Below are 15,919 nucleotides of genomic sequence, written 5' to 3' on the forward strand. Positions count from 1 at the left end.
GGCAGAAGGTCCCAGGTTCAATCCCCGGCATCTCCAGTGAAAAGGACCAGGCAGGAGGGGGTGGGAAAGACCTTGGCCTGAGACCCTGGCTCAGTGGCAGAGCCTCTGCTTGGCAGGCAGGAGGTCCCAGGTTCAATCCCTGGCATCTCCAGCTAAAAGGACCAGGCAGGAGGGGAAGGGAAAGACCTTGGCCTGAGACCCGGGCTCAGTGGCAGAGCCTCTGCTTGGCAGGCAGAAGGTCCCAGGTTCAATCCCCGGCATCTCCAGTCAAAAGGACCAGGCAGGAGAGGATGGGAATGACCTTGGCCTGAGACCCTGGCTGTGTATGGTTGTCAGCTCTTGGTTGTGAAAAACTCTGAAAGGACCAGGCAGGAGGGGAGAGGAAAGAGCATGGGAATGAGGAGAACTGCTGTCATTCTAAGTAGGTAATACTGACTTTGATGGATTGATCTGATTGAGCCTCACGTGGGTTTTTACCTGAACCTGCATTCTGAGCTCAAAGCATTAAGAGGCCACACTCGTCTGCCTGCCTTTGATTCGTTCTGCAAGCCCACCTGCCAGACTGTCCTTCCAGGCTGATTCACAGAACCTATGATTACCCAGCTGATCTGAATAGAACCGTAGGAGTATTCTACACAAAGGCACTTATTGTGTTTTTTTTTTCTTTGTTGCCTTTAATGTGTAAATTCGTAAAGGAATAAAGAATTTCACAAAGGGCTCTGTGAATGAAGGCATGACAAGTTATGGTTGCCAAACTCCAGGTGGGACCTGAAGATGACCCTAGAGTTTTAATCTCTCTCCAGACATCAGTTCCCCTGGAAGATTCCAGCTCCTCTCCAGACTGCAGAGATCAGTTCCCCTGGAGGAAAGGGCTGCTTGGGAGGGGGGACTCTGTGGCCTTGGACCCCCCTGAGGGTCAGGGATGCCAGCCTCCAGGTGGGGCCTGGGGATCCAGCCCTGGAATTCCAGCTCCTCTCCAGACTGCAGAGATCAGTTCCCCTGGAGGAAAGGGCTGCTTGGGAGGGGGGACTCTGTGGCCTTGCACATCTCTGAGGTCCCTACCCCGCACTCAACTCTAGCTTCTACCATCCCCTAAACCAGAGTTGGCACCCCTAATTTTTTTTTCATTGGGGGGACCCCGATTCCTCTCCCTATATCCGCTGGTTCTTCCCTTCCCTTTGGACATGCTCAGAGGCACTCTGTCCGGCCTGGCCGTGCGGGCGGGGGGTGGGAGTGGGGGTGGGAGTGGGGGTGGCCTCTCACTTGGGGGCGCTCCCCCCCCTCCCCCCGGCAGCGGGAGCGCTTGGCTGGCAAGCCCCGCTCCGCGCAGAGACTGGGGCGCGCCCCCGCGAGGCGCTTCCCCCGTTCCGCGCCGGGCTCCGTGCGCCTCTTCCTCCGGCCTCGCCCGCCGGGCCAGGCAGGGGGCGCAAGGGGGGGGGGCTTCCCCAAGCCAGCCCGCGGGCGCCCCCCGGGGCCGTGCAGCTGCACCGAGCCGCGTCCACACGACGCCAGGCGAGCCGAGCCAGCGAGCGAGAGCAGCAGCGGGCGGTTGGGCGCCGTGTCGTGGGCCCTCTCCGATGCTCGCCGGGCGGGAGCCGGAGCCGGAGCTGGAGCCGGAGCCGGAGCGGGCGCCGCAGCGCCAGGGATCCCGCGGAGCTCCGGCTGCTGGGCCGAGCCAGGTAAGGCGCGTCCGGCCAGCGGGGCTTGCTGCAGAGCGGCGGCGGCGGCGGCTGCAGAGCGGGGACGGGCGGGGCCCGATCCGTTGCCGCAGCCCGAGGCCGGCGCGGGGCTTGCCAACTGGGGCTGTTCCGGAACGCGGCCACGGTTCCGGAACACTCCGGATTCTTGAGCGCGGGAAGGCTGTGTGTGGGGGGGGTGAGAGGCGATGCCGCAGCTCGGCCTCTAGCGTGTCTTGGGCTGGGGGGATCCCTGACGCGTGTCCGTCCACGCCTCGCTCCACGCGTGGGCCGTTGCCTGCCAGGGCATTCACACGAGACGGGCTGTCCCCGCCACGCACATGTCGTGGCTCGTGTCGCGGCGGCGAGGTGGCTTCCTCGGCTGCCTGGTGGGCGAAGGGACGGCGGTCTGGGGTGTTGTGGACCGGGCCTTGGCGGGGGTTGCCGAGCGGGGCGCGACACGTGTGCTCTTGGCGGTCGTGTGCTCGGCGTCGCCAGGGGCGTTCCTTCCGGCCGGGATCTCCCGCATCGCTTTGAAAGCATGATCCTTCCTTTCCCCCCCCCCACCCCCGCCTCCTTCGGCTTGAGCCGATCCCTAAGGACGCCTGCAGGTGCGACCGCCCTAGTTCTGACCCGTGTTGGGCAGGCCGCGGCTGCCGGCTGAGCGGGGCGACGGGCACCCTGTGCGGCGCCCTCCCCCGGGGGAGGCGGCGGGTGGGTCGCTGGAAGCTCTCCAGGCTGCAGAAGCGAGCGGCGCGCCAGGTCCGTGCGGAAGGGAAGCTCCGCTGCCAGGGCGCCTCGGGGGCCGGCCCGGCTCTCCGCCTGCGGGATGCCCTGCTGCAGACGGGTCCCGCCTGGGGAGGGGCCTGGCCTGCCCTGCCCTTGTCCGCCTGGCCAGTGGTGTGGGGGGCTCACGCCGGCTTCCCAACCCCCCGGCGGACCTCCTCTGCTGCACGCCAGCCGGGGACGCCCAAACCTTGCGCTCCCGCCCGGGAGATCCGGCGGCAGGAGTCCTGGCTCGGTTGGCCGAGGGGAATCCGGAGCCGCCCGCGGTGTCTCCCGCTGGGGGGCTTCGGCTGCGATGCTTCCCCCCCCCCCCCAGCAGCAGGCAGGCACTACAGGAGATCCCGGCCCTATGGGGGTGTTCATGGGGAGGCCGCTGGTTTGCAGCGCGGGAGGCGCGACCCTGACTGCTTTTTGGATGGGCGACCCCCGAGGGAGCAGAGGGTCGCAGCGCAGAGGCAGGCAACGGCAAGCCCCCTCTCAACCCCCGGTCCCTGGCTGCAGGGCAATCCGGGGATCACCTGGGTGTACCACACCTGTGCCACAGGCCCTGCTGCTGGGCAATGTAGGATCTTCGGTGCACATGCTGAAGAATGCTCTTTCAAGGGGCTGCCCGGTGTTGCTGGCCAGGCTGGATCCTGGCGGTTTTTGGCGGGACAATCACTTGTGCATGAAATTGGGGTCAACTTGGCTGGGCAGGTAGTTGTGAGTTTTTGCATTCTGCAGGGGGTTGGACTAGATGACCCTTGGGGTCCTTTCCAACTCTGTGATTCTAAAGAGGGCAGCTCTAAAGTGCGTTACCCAGCGTGCGCGGAAGTCTCCTGCAGCTTTTTCCGGTAAGCAGGCCCGTGAGCGTGCTCGTGCCTGCGGGATTCAGGTTGCAGGACGGAACCTGCTTTTCTCCCCCTTGCTGGGTTTGAGTCCTTTCGCGTCTGAAGGTGGGAGGGGTGTGGCAGAGGGGGATGCAGAGGTATGGGGCAAGGGAGGCAGAGGTACAGGGCAGGGTGGAATGCCTCTGTGGCCTGGCTCCTTTCGTGGCTCCTTTCCCCTCCCTTTGTCAGATGCAAGCTGGGATGGAGATCCCCGGGTCCTTCAGGGCAAGGAATCCAGAATGCAGAGGTGCAGAGCTAAACGGAACGGCCTCTGCAGCCTGGCTCTTTTCCTCCCTTCGTTGGAGATCAGCTGGAAAGGAGTTCCCTGGGTCCTTATATCTAAGTGTGAAGGTGGGAGGGGTGTTACAAAGAAGGGTGCAGGGGCACCGTGCAAGACGGAATTACCTCTGCCTCTTCACTCCTTTTGTGGCTCTCCTCTCCTACCTCCCGCCTTCAGATGCAAAGAGAGAAGGGCTTCAAGATCACCATTCCAGGTCGTGTCTTGTTGCTCTCTAAAGCGCTACAGGGTTCGAATCTTGGTCTTCTACTCCAGACCGACATGGCTACCCTCTGTTGGATTCCCACACACACGTGCCCATTGCCCCATAGTGGAAACCGGATAGTCCTAAACCAGCCAGCGGGGTGTCGTGATTAAGAGCAGTGGCTTCTAATCTGGCGAGCCGGGTTTGATTCCCTGCTCCTCCTCCACATGCAGGCAGCTGGGTGCCCTTGGGCTAGTCACAATCCTGATCATGCTGTTTTTACACAGCAGTTCTCTCTGAGCTCTCTCAGCCTCACCTCCCTCACAGGATGTCTGTTGTGGGGAGAGGAAGGGAAGGCAATTGGAAGCCACTTTGAGCCTCCTTCAGGCAGAGAAAAGCGGCATATATGAACCAACTCTTCTTCAGGAATCTCAGGGCTCTCTCAGCCTCACCTGCCTCACAGGGTGTCTGTTGTGGGGAGAGGAAAGGGAAGGTGAATGGAAGCTCCTTTGAGACTACTTCGGGTAGAGAAAAGCGGCATATAAGAACCAACTCTTCTTCTTCCTTCTTCCTTCTTCTTCCAGATCCAACTGCTCTCCCAATGGGAGAGGTCTAGTCTCATGGATCTTTTTCCATCCTGTCCCCGGCGGTTTTCTATCTCTACCCTGCATGGTGTCCGGAGGTCTTTGCAGTCCTCCCCCCCCCCCGCCTTCCCCCCAATGCTACAGGAAATCTTGAGTCTTGTGCCTCTAGAGTCTCTGGTGTGGAATTGCCACATGGCATGCACTATGTTTCTGGGGAAAGTCAAATTGCTCCGGGCTGCTTCCAAGGAAGAGGGAAAGTCGGCTGTCTGTAGATGGATTGTCCAGCCTATTTAGGTGCCTCTGAGGTTGTAGGAGCCCAAATAGATGGGCTAGATGGATCTCATCCCAGTATTGTTTTATGCATTTATTTGAAAGATTTATTAGCCGCCTTTCTCCCCTACAGAGCTCCAGGTGGCTGACAAAGCCGATAAAAGCACAGAGAATGAAATGCATTAAAAGCAGGAAACCCAGAATTTTAAATCGGTGCTCAGGGCTGCTGTTGAATTTAACCAAAGACGATCCTAAATAGCGGGGACAGAAGCCCTTCCCTGGTGAGAGAGTTCTGGGAGGTTGGGAGAAGCTAAGCAGGTATTTGGAAGGGGGACCACCAAGGAAGGCGCTGTGGAAAGGTGATGGACAACCCCTCTGCTTCTCAATGGCATTGAAAACAGTTCTCTTAGAGCTCTCTCAGCCCTACCTCCCTTACTGGGTGTCTCTTGTGGGGAGAGGAAGGGAAGGTTTATAAGCTGCTTTGGGATGCTTTTGGGTAGTGAAAAGCAGGGTATAAAAAATCCACCTTCTTCTTTGTCCTCCTCTCTCAAGCCTTAATTAATGTTGAATCTGTATAGTGTCTCAAAGCTTTAATGTAGGGGCAGTCAAACTGCGGCCCTCCAGAGGTCCATGGACTACAATTCCCACGAGCCCCTGCCAGCATTTGCTGGCAGGGGCTCATGGGAATTGTAGTCCATGGACCTCTGGAGGGCCGCAGTTTGACTACCCCTGTCCCAGGGCTGGTCTTGATGATGTCATGGGGTGTAATCTGATGATGTCACAGTTTTGTCACCCTGCCAGTTGAGTCCCAGCGAGAATATGTGCCAAGCTGGACAATCTCATCCAGAAAGGCAGAGGCTACATTCTTAATATTGCATATTGGAGAGCGTTTCTTTTTCCTTTTTTCTTTTTCTTTTGTAGCTCAAATAACTCCTGGAGTTTTGTAACACATCGGAAGTTCGGAATTCTTGAGGCCTAATGGAGTCTGGAAAAGTCCAGGTGGCGTTAACTGCAGAGTCTCTAATTTCAAATACCGCTCAGCGTAAAAATCTGGTGCGGAATTTTTTTTCCCTTACAGTTCTTGAAATTCTCAAAAGGATTTTTCTCCTTGTCTTTACAAGACAAAAAGAGAGAGACATTTTCAGCCTGCTAACAATCTTGGCAACCGGTATTTTCTTTCCCAGAAATCGGCATGCAGACCTGGGAAAAGTCTTTCAGGAGAGCGATGAAATTTTCAAATTTCAAACCAATACGTTTTAAAATATATATTATTTTCTGCATTGAAACCAGTAGGACTTTCTGTAAGTGAGGAGCTTCTAGGACAGAGAATTCTGGCTAGTTGTTGGCGCAAAGAAAAGACCGGCATGACAGGTACAGAACGGTCAGCAGCATTCAGACAATCAGAAAAAAAGCAACATTCTTTTCCACTCTCTCCTTCCCTTGTGCAGGCAGATGAGTTTGGAGAATTCCTGTTTTGAAATCCAGTGTCGTATGTGAAGTCCAAATGAGGGACTTTGTTGCAGGGTGTTCCCTGCTGAGAAAACCAGGGTCCTGATCTAGTCTTCGGTCACAACCCTGGTTCAGAAACAAACTGCAGTTTGTTACAATGCCTGTAAAATGGGACAAATGGCAGATCCCCCCCCCATTCCTTATTTGGATATTAATACTTTTCACCCCAGAGCCTCTTGTGGCGCAAAGTGGCAAGGCAGCAGACATGCAGTCTGAAAGCTCTGCCCGTGAGGCTGGGAGTTCAATCCCAGCAGCCGGCTCAAGGTTGACTCAGCCTTCCATCCTTCCGAGGTCGGTAAAATGAGTAATCAGCTTGCTTGCTGGGGGGTAAACGGTCATGACTGGGGAAGGCACTGGCAAACCACCCCGTATTGAGTCTGCCATGAAAACGCTGGAGGGCGTCACCCCAATGGTCAGGCATGACTCGGTGCTTGCACAGGGGATACCTTTACCTTTACCTTTACCTTACTTTTCACCCCAGGTGAACGTCCTTCCACCCTTCACTTTATCCTCACGTCACAATCTTTGTGAGGTAGGTTAGACTGTGAACACTGCAAACTTCCGTGGCCATGGGGATTTCCGACCAGGGATTCCCAACATGGCGCCGACCAAGACTGTTCCTGGCACCTACCAAGTGTTTTGTCCCGCAGGGCTCTGGGGCTGGGTTGTATATTCAAGACAATTGTGACAGACTGCACTTTAAACACTTTCGAGTGTTGTTTATGAAAGGTAATATACTGTGAGAAAAAGAGAGCTTTGAGTGACGGGCTGCCTCCCAGACTGAGAACTGGGGGAGGTTGGCCAAAGGAGTGGGTAGTTAGGATCAGACACCCATTCAGGGCAACACCAGGGGATTGATCTTCTAGTAAGAGAAGAAATTTCCCTGCCCAGTCAAAACTAGGGATATCCACACAAAAATATTTTGGATGATTGTGGGCTTGGGTCTTCTGACAAACAGCCAATCTGTGGAGAGTTGTCTCTCCATTGGATCGGCTTGGGCTTTCTTTAGTTTGTATGGGCTAGAAAACTCGTGGGAAATATCGTTTGGGGAAAGAAGTGGTGACATTTGATGATCATTGGGTGCGCACATGTGTATTTTGCTCATGTGCGTTTTGCTGTCTGTGTGTGAGTTGGGAAGGCACGGTTTAGTGTTGCATGGACTAAGATGAATGTTGTTCAGTTGCCAAACAGGGTAAATTGCAAATGGACATCTAGGGATGATCAGTGCATTTGCGCACGGTACATTGGGGAAGTCTAGCAGGAGGACCCCCTGGCAACTCCTGACCTTCTTCTGCTGCTTGTTAGGGCAGTCAGAGAAAAAAAATAAAGAAAACGATTGTGGTGCGCCTAAACCGTTATGTCACTGCTGGCATGAACCCAGAAGTGATGTCATGATATTGGGAGATGCTCTAGGATTCTACTGACAGCAGTGGAATCCCAGGGTGTTGGCCGCAGAGCGATGATGTCACTCCTTGGATTGTGCCGGGAGGGACACAATGGCATGGGCACAGTGGCCGTTACGCTGCCTGCCACCTCCCTGACTCTTCTGCCGGTGCCACAGCTCACTTGACCACCCTAGCACATGGCAAAACACCAAGGGCAACTGTTGTTATTGTTATGTTTTCTGACCAAGAAGTTTGTGATCCGTAGAATAATCTTCTAGGCAAGCGAGCTCAGGTTTCCGTGGGTCCCAAACCCAAGGCCTATAGGCCTCAAGGCGGTCTTTCCCTCATGCACAGGGCCTGTGGCCAGTGTCTTAACACTTGGTTCATTGGTGCTTGCACACATATTGAGATAATTCACTTTCAATGCCCTTTCAGTGCACTTTACAATAATGTACTTTTCAATCCCCTCTCAGTGCAATTTGAAATTATAATGAAATAATGCACTTTAAATGCTCTTTCAGTGCACTTTACAATAATGTACTTTTGAATCCCCTCTCAGTGCAATTTGAAATAATAATGAAATAATGCACTTTAAATGCCCTTTCAGTGCACTTTACAATAATGTACTTTTCAATCCCCTCTCAGTGCAATTTGAAATAATAATGAAATAATGCACTTTCAATGCTCTTTCAGTGCACTTTGCAATAATGTACTTTTCAATCCCCTCGCAGTGCAATTTGAAATTATAATGAAATAATGCACTTTCAATGCTCTTTCAGTGCACTTTACAATAATGTACTTTTCAATCCCCTCTCAGTGCAATTTGAAATAATAATGAAATAATGCACTTTCAATGCCCTTTCAGTGCACTTTACAATAATGTACTTTTCAATCCCCTCTCAGTGCAATTTGAAATAATAATGAAATAATGCACTTTCAATGCCCTTTCAGTGCACTTTACAATAATGTACTTTTCAATCCCCTCTCAGTGCAATTTGAAATAATAATGAAATAATGCACTTTAAATGCTCTTTCAGTGCACTTTACAATAATGTACTTTTCAATCCCCTCTCAGTGCAATTTGAAATAATGCACTTTCAATCCCCTTTCAGTGCACTTTACAACAGTACTGTGTAAAATGTGACATCCACTCATGCACGCTCTCGAAAGTGCATCGAAAGCGGGTTGAAAGTGCAGCATTCGGGGTGTATGTAAGCATTTCCCCCCCACCCACACATTGAATAATACACTTTAAATCCCTTTTCAATGCACTTTTGAGAGTCTTTGCAAAGCTGACTTTTTTACATGGTAAATTCCAGTGGCAAAGAGCTATTTTTAATTGTTTTGATGATGTGGTGATGTGTGAAAGGGGGTGGTTTTAAATGGTTTTAAAATGTGATTTTACTAGGCCCGCTTGGATTTGTTAGCAGCCCGTGGGATGGCAGAAACGCTGGAAATATATTTTGCAAAACAAAATACATCGTGGCACAGCTGTTTTGGCAAGAGTTGAGTATTCCCCCTCCCCCGCCCGTGGCTGCCTAATTGGGGTTTGCCAAATGAAATGCCCAAGACTTTAGAAGCCGGAGCAGGTGAGCCAGACACTTAGCCAATTGTGTCGGGAGCTCCTCGTGTATTTTATAAATAGCTGGTTACAGTTGTTTTCAGTTTCCTGCCGGAAGGACAAGCACTACAAATTCAACGCACATAGCTCTCTCCAGAAGCAAGCGCATGGATTGGGAAACAGAGAACAGACGAAAACCGCCAGTCCCCGATTACAAAAACAACCCGTTCTGTTTGGTGGAACCTCAATTCAGGATCCATAAATTAGCTTGAATCTGATCTGGGCAGGTTTTTCATCCTTAAAAAACAGTAATAGTAATAATAATAATAATATAACAATATAATATAATAATATTTTATTGTACTATAATAATATAATATTTACTTAAAAACAAGAAAATAATATAAAAGAAATACACAGGAAGAGAGGAATTAGATGGGTGGGCCTGGGGATCGCCTGGAATTCCAGCTCCTCTCCAGACTGCAGAGATCAGTTCCCCTGGAGAAAAGGGCTGCTTGGGAGGGGGGACTCTGTGGCCTTGGACCCCCCTGAGGGTCAGGGATGCCAGCCTCCAGGTGAGGCCTGGGATCCCCCGGAATTCCAGCTCCTCTCCAGACTGCAGAGATCAGTTCCCCTGGAGAAAAGGGCTGCTTGGGAGGGGGGACTCTGTGGCCTTGGACCCCCCTGAGGGTCAGGGATGCCAGCCTCCAGGTGGGGCCTGGGATCCCCCGGAATTCCAGCTCCTCTCCAGACTGCAGAGATCAGTTCCCCTGGAGAAAAGGGCTGCTTGGGAGGGGGCCTCTGTGGCCTTGGACCCCACTGAGGGTCAGGGATGCCAGCCTCCAGGTGGGGCCTGGGGATCCCCTGGAATTCCAGCTCCTCTCCAGACTGCAGAGATCAGTTCCCCTGGAGGAAAGGGCTGCTTGGGAGGGGGAACTCTGTGGCCTTGGACCCCACTGAGGGTCAGGGATGCCAGCCTCCAGGTGGGGCCTGGGGATCCCCTGGAATTCCAGCTCCTCTCCAGACTGCAGAGATCAGTTCCCCTGGAGAAAAGGGCTGCTTGGGAGGGGGGACTCTGTGGCCTTGGACCCCACTGAGGGTCAGGGATGCCAGCCTCCAGGTGGGGCCTGGGGATCCCCTGGAATTCCAGCTCCTCTCCAGACTGCAGAGATCAGTTCCCCTGGAGAAAAGGGCTGCTTGGGAGGGGGGACTCTGTGGCCTTGGACCCCACTGAGGGTCAGGGATGCCAGCCTCCAGGTGGGGCCTGGGGATCCCCTGGAATTCCAGCTCCTCTCCAGACTGCAGAGATCAGTTCCCCTGGAGAAAAGGGCTGCTTGGGAGGGGGGACTCTGTGGCCTTGGACCCCACTGAGGGTCAGGGATGCCAGCCTCCAGGTGGGGCCTGGGGATCCCCTGGAATTCCAGCTCCTCTCCAGACTGCAGAGATCAGTTCCCCTGGAGAAAAGGGCTGCTTGGGAGGGGGGACTCTGAGGCCGTGGACCCCACTGAGGGTCAGGGATGCCAGCCTCCAGGTGGGGCCTGGGGATCCCCCGGAATTCCAGCTCCTCTCCAGACTGCAGAGCTCAGTTCCCCTGGAGAAAAGGGCTGCTTGGGAGGGGGGACTCTGTGGCCTTGGACCCCACTGAGGGTCAGGGATGCCAGCCTCCAGGTGGGGCCTGGGGATCCCCTGGAATTCCAGCTCCTCTCCAGACTGCAGAGATCAGTTCCCTGGAGAAAAGGGCTGCTTGGGAGGGGGGACTCTGTGGCCTTGGAGCCCACTGAGGGTCAGGGATGCCAGCTTCCAGGAGGGGAGACTCTGTGGCCTTGGACCCCACTGAGGGTCAGGGATGCCAGCCTCCAGGTGGGGCCTGGGGACCCCCTGGAATTCCAGCTCCTCTCCAGACTGCAGAGATCAGTTCCCCTGGAGAAAAGGGCTGCTTGGGAGGGGGGACTCTGAGGCCGTGGACCCCACTGAGGGTCAGGGATGCCAGCCTCCAGGTGGGGCCTGGGGATCCCCCGGAATTCCAGCTCCTCTCCAGACTGCAGAGCTCAGTTCCCCTGGAGAAAAGGGCTGCTTGGGAGGGGGGACTCTGTGGCCTTGGACCCCACTGAGGGTCAGGGATGCCAGCCTCCAGGTGGGGCCTGGGGATCCCCTGGAATTCCAGCTCCTCTCCAGACTGCAGAGATCAGTTCCCCTGGAGAAAAGGGCTGCTTGGGAGGGGGGACTCTGTGGCCTTGGACCCCACTGAGGGTCAGGGATGCCAGCCTCCAGGTGGGGCCTGGGGATCCCCTGGAATTCCAGCTCTTATCCAGACTGCAGAGATCAGTTCCCCTGGAGAAGAGGGCTGCTTGGGAGGGGGGACTCTGTGGCCTTGGACCCCACTGAGGGTCAGGGATGCCAGCCTCCAGGTGGGGCCTGGGGATCCCCTGGAATCCCAGCTCCTCTCCAGACTGCAGAGATCAGTTTCCCTGGAGGAAAGGGCTGCTTGGGAGGGGGGACTCTGTGGCCTTGGACCCCACGGAGGGTCAGGGATGCCAGCCTCCAGGTGGGGCCTGGGGATCCCCTGGAATTCCAGCTCCCCTCCAGACTGCAGAGATCAGTTCCCCTGGAGGAAAGGGCTGCTTGGGAGGGGGACTCTGTGGCCTTGGACCCCACTGAGGGTCAGGGATGCCAGCCTCCAGGTGGGGCCTGGGGATCCCCTGGAATTCCAGCTCCTCTCCAGACTGCAGAGATCAGTTCCCCTGGAGAAAAGGGCTGCTTGGGAGGGGGCCTCTGTGGCCTTGGACCCCACTGAGGGTCAGGGATGCCAGCCTCCAGGTGGGGCCTGGGGATCCCCTGGAATTCCAGCTCCTCTCCAGACTGCAGAGATCAGTTCCCCTGGAGGAAAGGGCTGCTTGGGAGGGGGGACTCTGTGGCCTTGGACCCCACTGACGGTCAGGGATGCCAGCCTCCAGATGGGGCCTGGGGATCCCCTGGAATTCCAGCTCCTCTCCAGACTGCAGAGATCAGTTCCCCTGGAGGAAAGGGCTGCTTGGGAGGGGGGACTCTGTGGCCTTGGACCCCACTGACGGTCAGGGATGCCAGCCTCCAGGTGGGGCCTGGGGATCCCCTGGAATTCCAGCTCCTCTCCAGACTGCAGAGAAAGGGGGTACTTTCTTAAAGCACTTGGTGGGCTCCCGAACGTTTCGGTGGGCACCTGGTTGGGGACCCTTTGGGCGCCCGGTTGAGGCACCCCTCCTCTCCCAGATCTACAAGTTTAGTGGCTGAATTGAGATTGCTGCGTCTCTGCACAGGCTGAAGGGATGCCGTAGGAGAAGTCCAGCCCGCCTTCTGGTTTTCCGCGTGGGCACGAAATGTCCCTTCTGGGTTACCTACGGAGCTCCAATCGAGGACTCCCTGGGAACTTGGCCCTGACCTCCAGGAACCTCCATCAGCCCTGCAGATGGGTCCATCGTCCCAGATCACGATGTGCTTAAATCTAAATCAATAAGAGGGATGCATTTCCCCTTGGCAGCCTGACAGAGACCAGCGGCCCTGCTTTCCCCATCCGAGGCCAGCAGGCAAAGAGGAAGAGTTTCCAAACAAGTTCTTGCAGCTTCGCCACCAAAAACCGAGTCTACAGGAGAGGGTGCCTGCCGCCAGCCTGCCTGCCTGCCTGACAAGTAGCCCCAGAAGGCCTCTCTGGAGCAAGGACGGCTTTTCTAATGTGTCTGCTGGAGGGCTTCGGTTATTGCCGCTCTTCTGTACAGGCAATAAAACCGGGGGTGGGAACCGTTTGCAGGATTGACGGCGGCTCTGCGATAAAAGTGTCGTTTGCACGGAGAAATCGGCCTCCCTTGGATCGTGCCCGACGTCTGTGCAAACTGCAGTTTCCAGCAAGGGCTGTTCTTCCTTCAGGATTCTTGGTTGTTGAGCACAGCGACGGGCCCCGAATCTTGTCTGCTTGTTGCTGTTTAATTAGGCCTGGGGTCCCCAACATGGTGCCCATGGGCGCCACAGGGTCTGCTGATGCCTTTCCTGATGCCCATAAAGTGGGTGGGGCCAGGTGGGGTTTTGCCTAGCAAGCCTTCAGAGTAGCCGCTGGAGATTTAACTGGCTGCCATCACGCCACAAGAATCGTCACTGCGAAGCTGGGGCAGCCATTTTGGGGCTGGCTCCGCCTCTTGGGGCAGCCATTTTGTGGCTGGGCCCACCCCAGGTCCGAATCCCAAATCCCAAAGGTGCCCAGGGGCTCATAAAGGCTGGGGACCCTCAAGATAGGCGGTTCCAATGTTGGCACAAGCACTGGCAAGCCAGAGAGAAGGCAGCTCCAAGGCAGGGTCTGCCCCCTTTGTGCCAATTCAACAGGTGCTGCTTTGTGACCCGTGGAGATGCAGGAAACGCAGGGACGCTGAGTGTGAGTTTCTGCCTGGCAAATGGTTTAGAAAAATGTTGTGCCACTGCTGAACTACTCTGACTGTGAAATTTTTTTTCCTGATATCTAGCCAACGATATAGGCTAGATATCAGGAAAAAAATTTCACAGTCAGAGTAGTTCAGCAGTGGAATAGGCTGCCTAAGGAGGTGGTGAGCTCCCCCTCACTGGAAGTCTTCAAGCAAAGGTTGGATACACACTTTTCTTGGATGCTTTAGGATGCTCAGGGCTGATCCTGCGTTGAGCAGGGGGTTGGACTAGATGGCCTGCATGGCCCCTTCCAACTCTAGGATTCTGTGATTCTGCTTCCTATCCAACTTGTGAAATCTTGGGGCAGGGGCTAGTCAGTGTGGTATGGTGGCTAAAGAGCAGCGACTTCTAATCTGGAGAACTGGGTTTGATTCCCTCCACTGCTGCAGCCAGCCAGCCAGGAGAACTTGCGCCAACCACAGTTCTCTTAGAGCTGTTCTCGCAGAGCAGTTCTCTCAGGGCTCTCTCAGCCCCACCTACATCTCAGGGTGTCTGTTGTGGGGAAAGGAAAGCTATTTGTAAGTTGCTCTGGGGCTCCTTCAGGTAGTGAGAAGTGGGTATATAAACCCCCAGCGTCTCCTCTTCTTCCCTCCTCCTCCTCCTCCATTGAAATTGTGAGCTTGCTTGCTGATGCGGTGTTGCTAGGCAACTACCTGTGGCTTTCTCCTTGCCCGCTTTTCAGTTAGACCGAGAGAGCATGGCCGGAAGGAGGGTTACCCAGTGAGATTCTGTGGCCCAAACGGGGATTTGAACTCGGGTTCTCCAAGACCTTAGCCCAAGACTCTTCACCTCTGTGCCGCTGATCATGTATAATTCTTTTTCAAAACCAACAACTGCTGTGGAGCATCACTTTACTGCCAGGTTTATACCCTCGGAGTGGCCGAAGTGTGGCTCTCCGGATGTCCATGGCCTGGCTGACAGGCGCTCATGGTAATTGTAGTCTATGAGCATCTGGAGAACCACAGTTTGGGCATCCCTGAGCCAGTTTGGTGTAGTGGTTAGGAGTGCGGACTTCTAATCTGGCATGCCAGGTTCGATTCTGCGCTCCCCCACATGCAACCAGCTGGGTGACCTTGGGCTCATCACAGCACTGATAAAACTGTTCTGACCGGGCAGTGATATCAGGGCTCTCTCTGCCTCACCCACCCCACAGGGTGTCTGTTGTGGGGAGAGGAAGGGAAGGTGATTGGAAGCCGCTTTGAGCCTCCTTCGGGTAGAGAAAAGCAGCATATAAGAACCAGCTCTTCTTCTTCTTCAGTAATCTCAGGGCTCTCTCGGCCTCCCCTCCCTCACAGGGTGTCTGTTGTGGGGAGAGGAAAGGGAAGGCGACTGGAAGCCACTTTGAGCCTCCTTTGGGGAGGGAAAAGCGGCATATAAGAACCAACTCTTCTTCTTCTTCTTCTTCCTTCGGGGAGGGCGGCATATAAATATAATAAATAAATAAGTAAGTAAATAAGTAAGTAAATAAATGAATGAATGAATGAATGAATGAATGAATAAATAAATAGCCTAATAAAGGGGGGGGGGAGAGAGAGGATGCTTCTTTCGAACATTTCGGAACGGTGAACGTGGTTTGGCATCTGTAAATGCTCCGTCACGTCCTCTTCAGCCTCGCCGTGGGCAAAGGGAAGTGCCGGGAACGCCGGGAGGGGGTCTGTGGCCCCCTGCGGTCGCAGCGGCTGCAGCTAAAACCTTTTCAAAAGCAGAAGGAAATGGTGGGGCCCAGAGAGGAGGCAAGATGGTGGGGGGGTGAGAGGGGCCTTGGGCGCTGCTGCCTCTGATCTCTTGTGCCCTGTGAAGAAACGTTCGGCAGAAACTCCCCGGTGGGTCGAAGAACAAGTCAGAGGAAACAGGGGCAGCAGCTTGCGACGGGCTGCAGCTCCCCGATGGTCACTTTCTAGTTCAAAACTGCAGCTTCCCCAAGCGGATTTCCGCCTGTCGAAAACAGGCAATGAGGTTCACGGGTTGGGCTTCAGTGGGGATGTCCCCTCCCCCTCGCGTTTGGCTCCTGCTTGCCCAGGGGCTCCTTGAAGGCTCCCGTGAACAAAAGGAGCTCCCCGGCTCCTGTTGTTCTTCCTTTGGGGTGCGTGAAAGGGGATTTCCTGACGATATTTGGAAAGGATCTGCCCCATAAACTCGGCCTTCCCTTTCAGAACCCCACAGAGTTGAAAGACACCCCAAAGGGCCACCCAGTCCAGCCCCACCCATCTGCATTCTTTCCCGGGGGCTCCAAGTTCCGGAACCCTCCACAGCCCGTGCTGTCTTCCAAGACTTCTCCTCTAAAGATGTATGACTGCCAATTCCTTGTTCGACAATGCTGGTGGGAAGGGTTGTCAGGTTGCTAAGAGGGTGAA

The 15,919-nt window shown here is 54.9% G+C and overlaps 1 protein-coding gene across 1 annotated transcript in view; it reads left to right on the forward strand.

Moving 5' to 3' along the window:
- The first annotated feature begins 1,379 nt into the window (after positions 1 to 1,379).
- The window catches only part of PDE4A (phosphodiesterase 4A), a 310,971-nt gene continuing 296,431 nt past the window's right edge, over positions 1,380 to 15,919 (forward strand). Inside the window, exon 1 of the mRNA XM_077329784.1 lies at positions 1,380 to 1,679. The gene's annotated coding sequence lies outside the window, so the exon portion shown is untranslated. The remainder of the gene's footprint in view (positions 1,680 to 15,919) is intronic.

Source organism: Paroedura picta, chromosome 3 (genome assembly GCF_049243985.1).
Source record: "Paroedura picta isolate Pp20150507F chromosome 3, Ppicta_v3.0, whole genome shotgun sequence".
In the NCBI taxonomy this organism is placed as follows: domain Eukaryota; kingdom Metazoa; phylum Chordata; class Lepidosauria; order Squamata; family Gekkonidae; genus Paroedura; species Paroedura picta.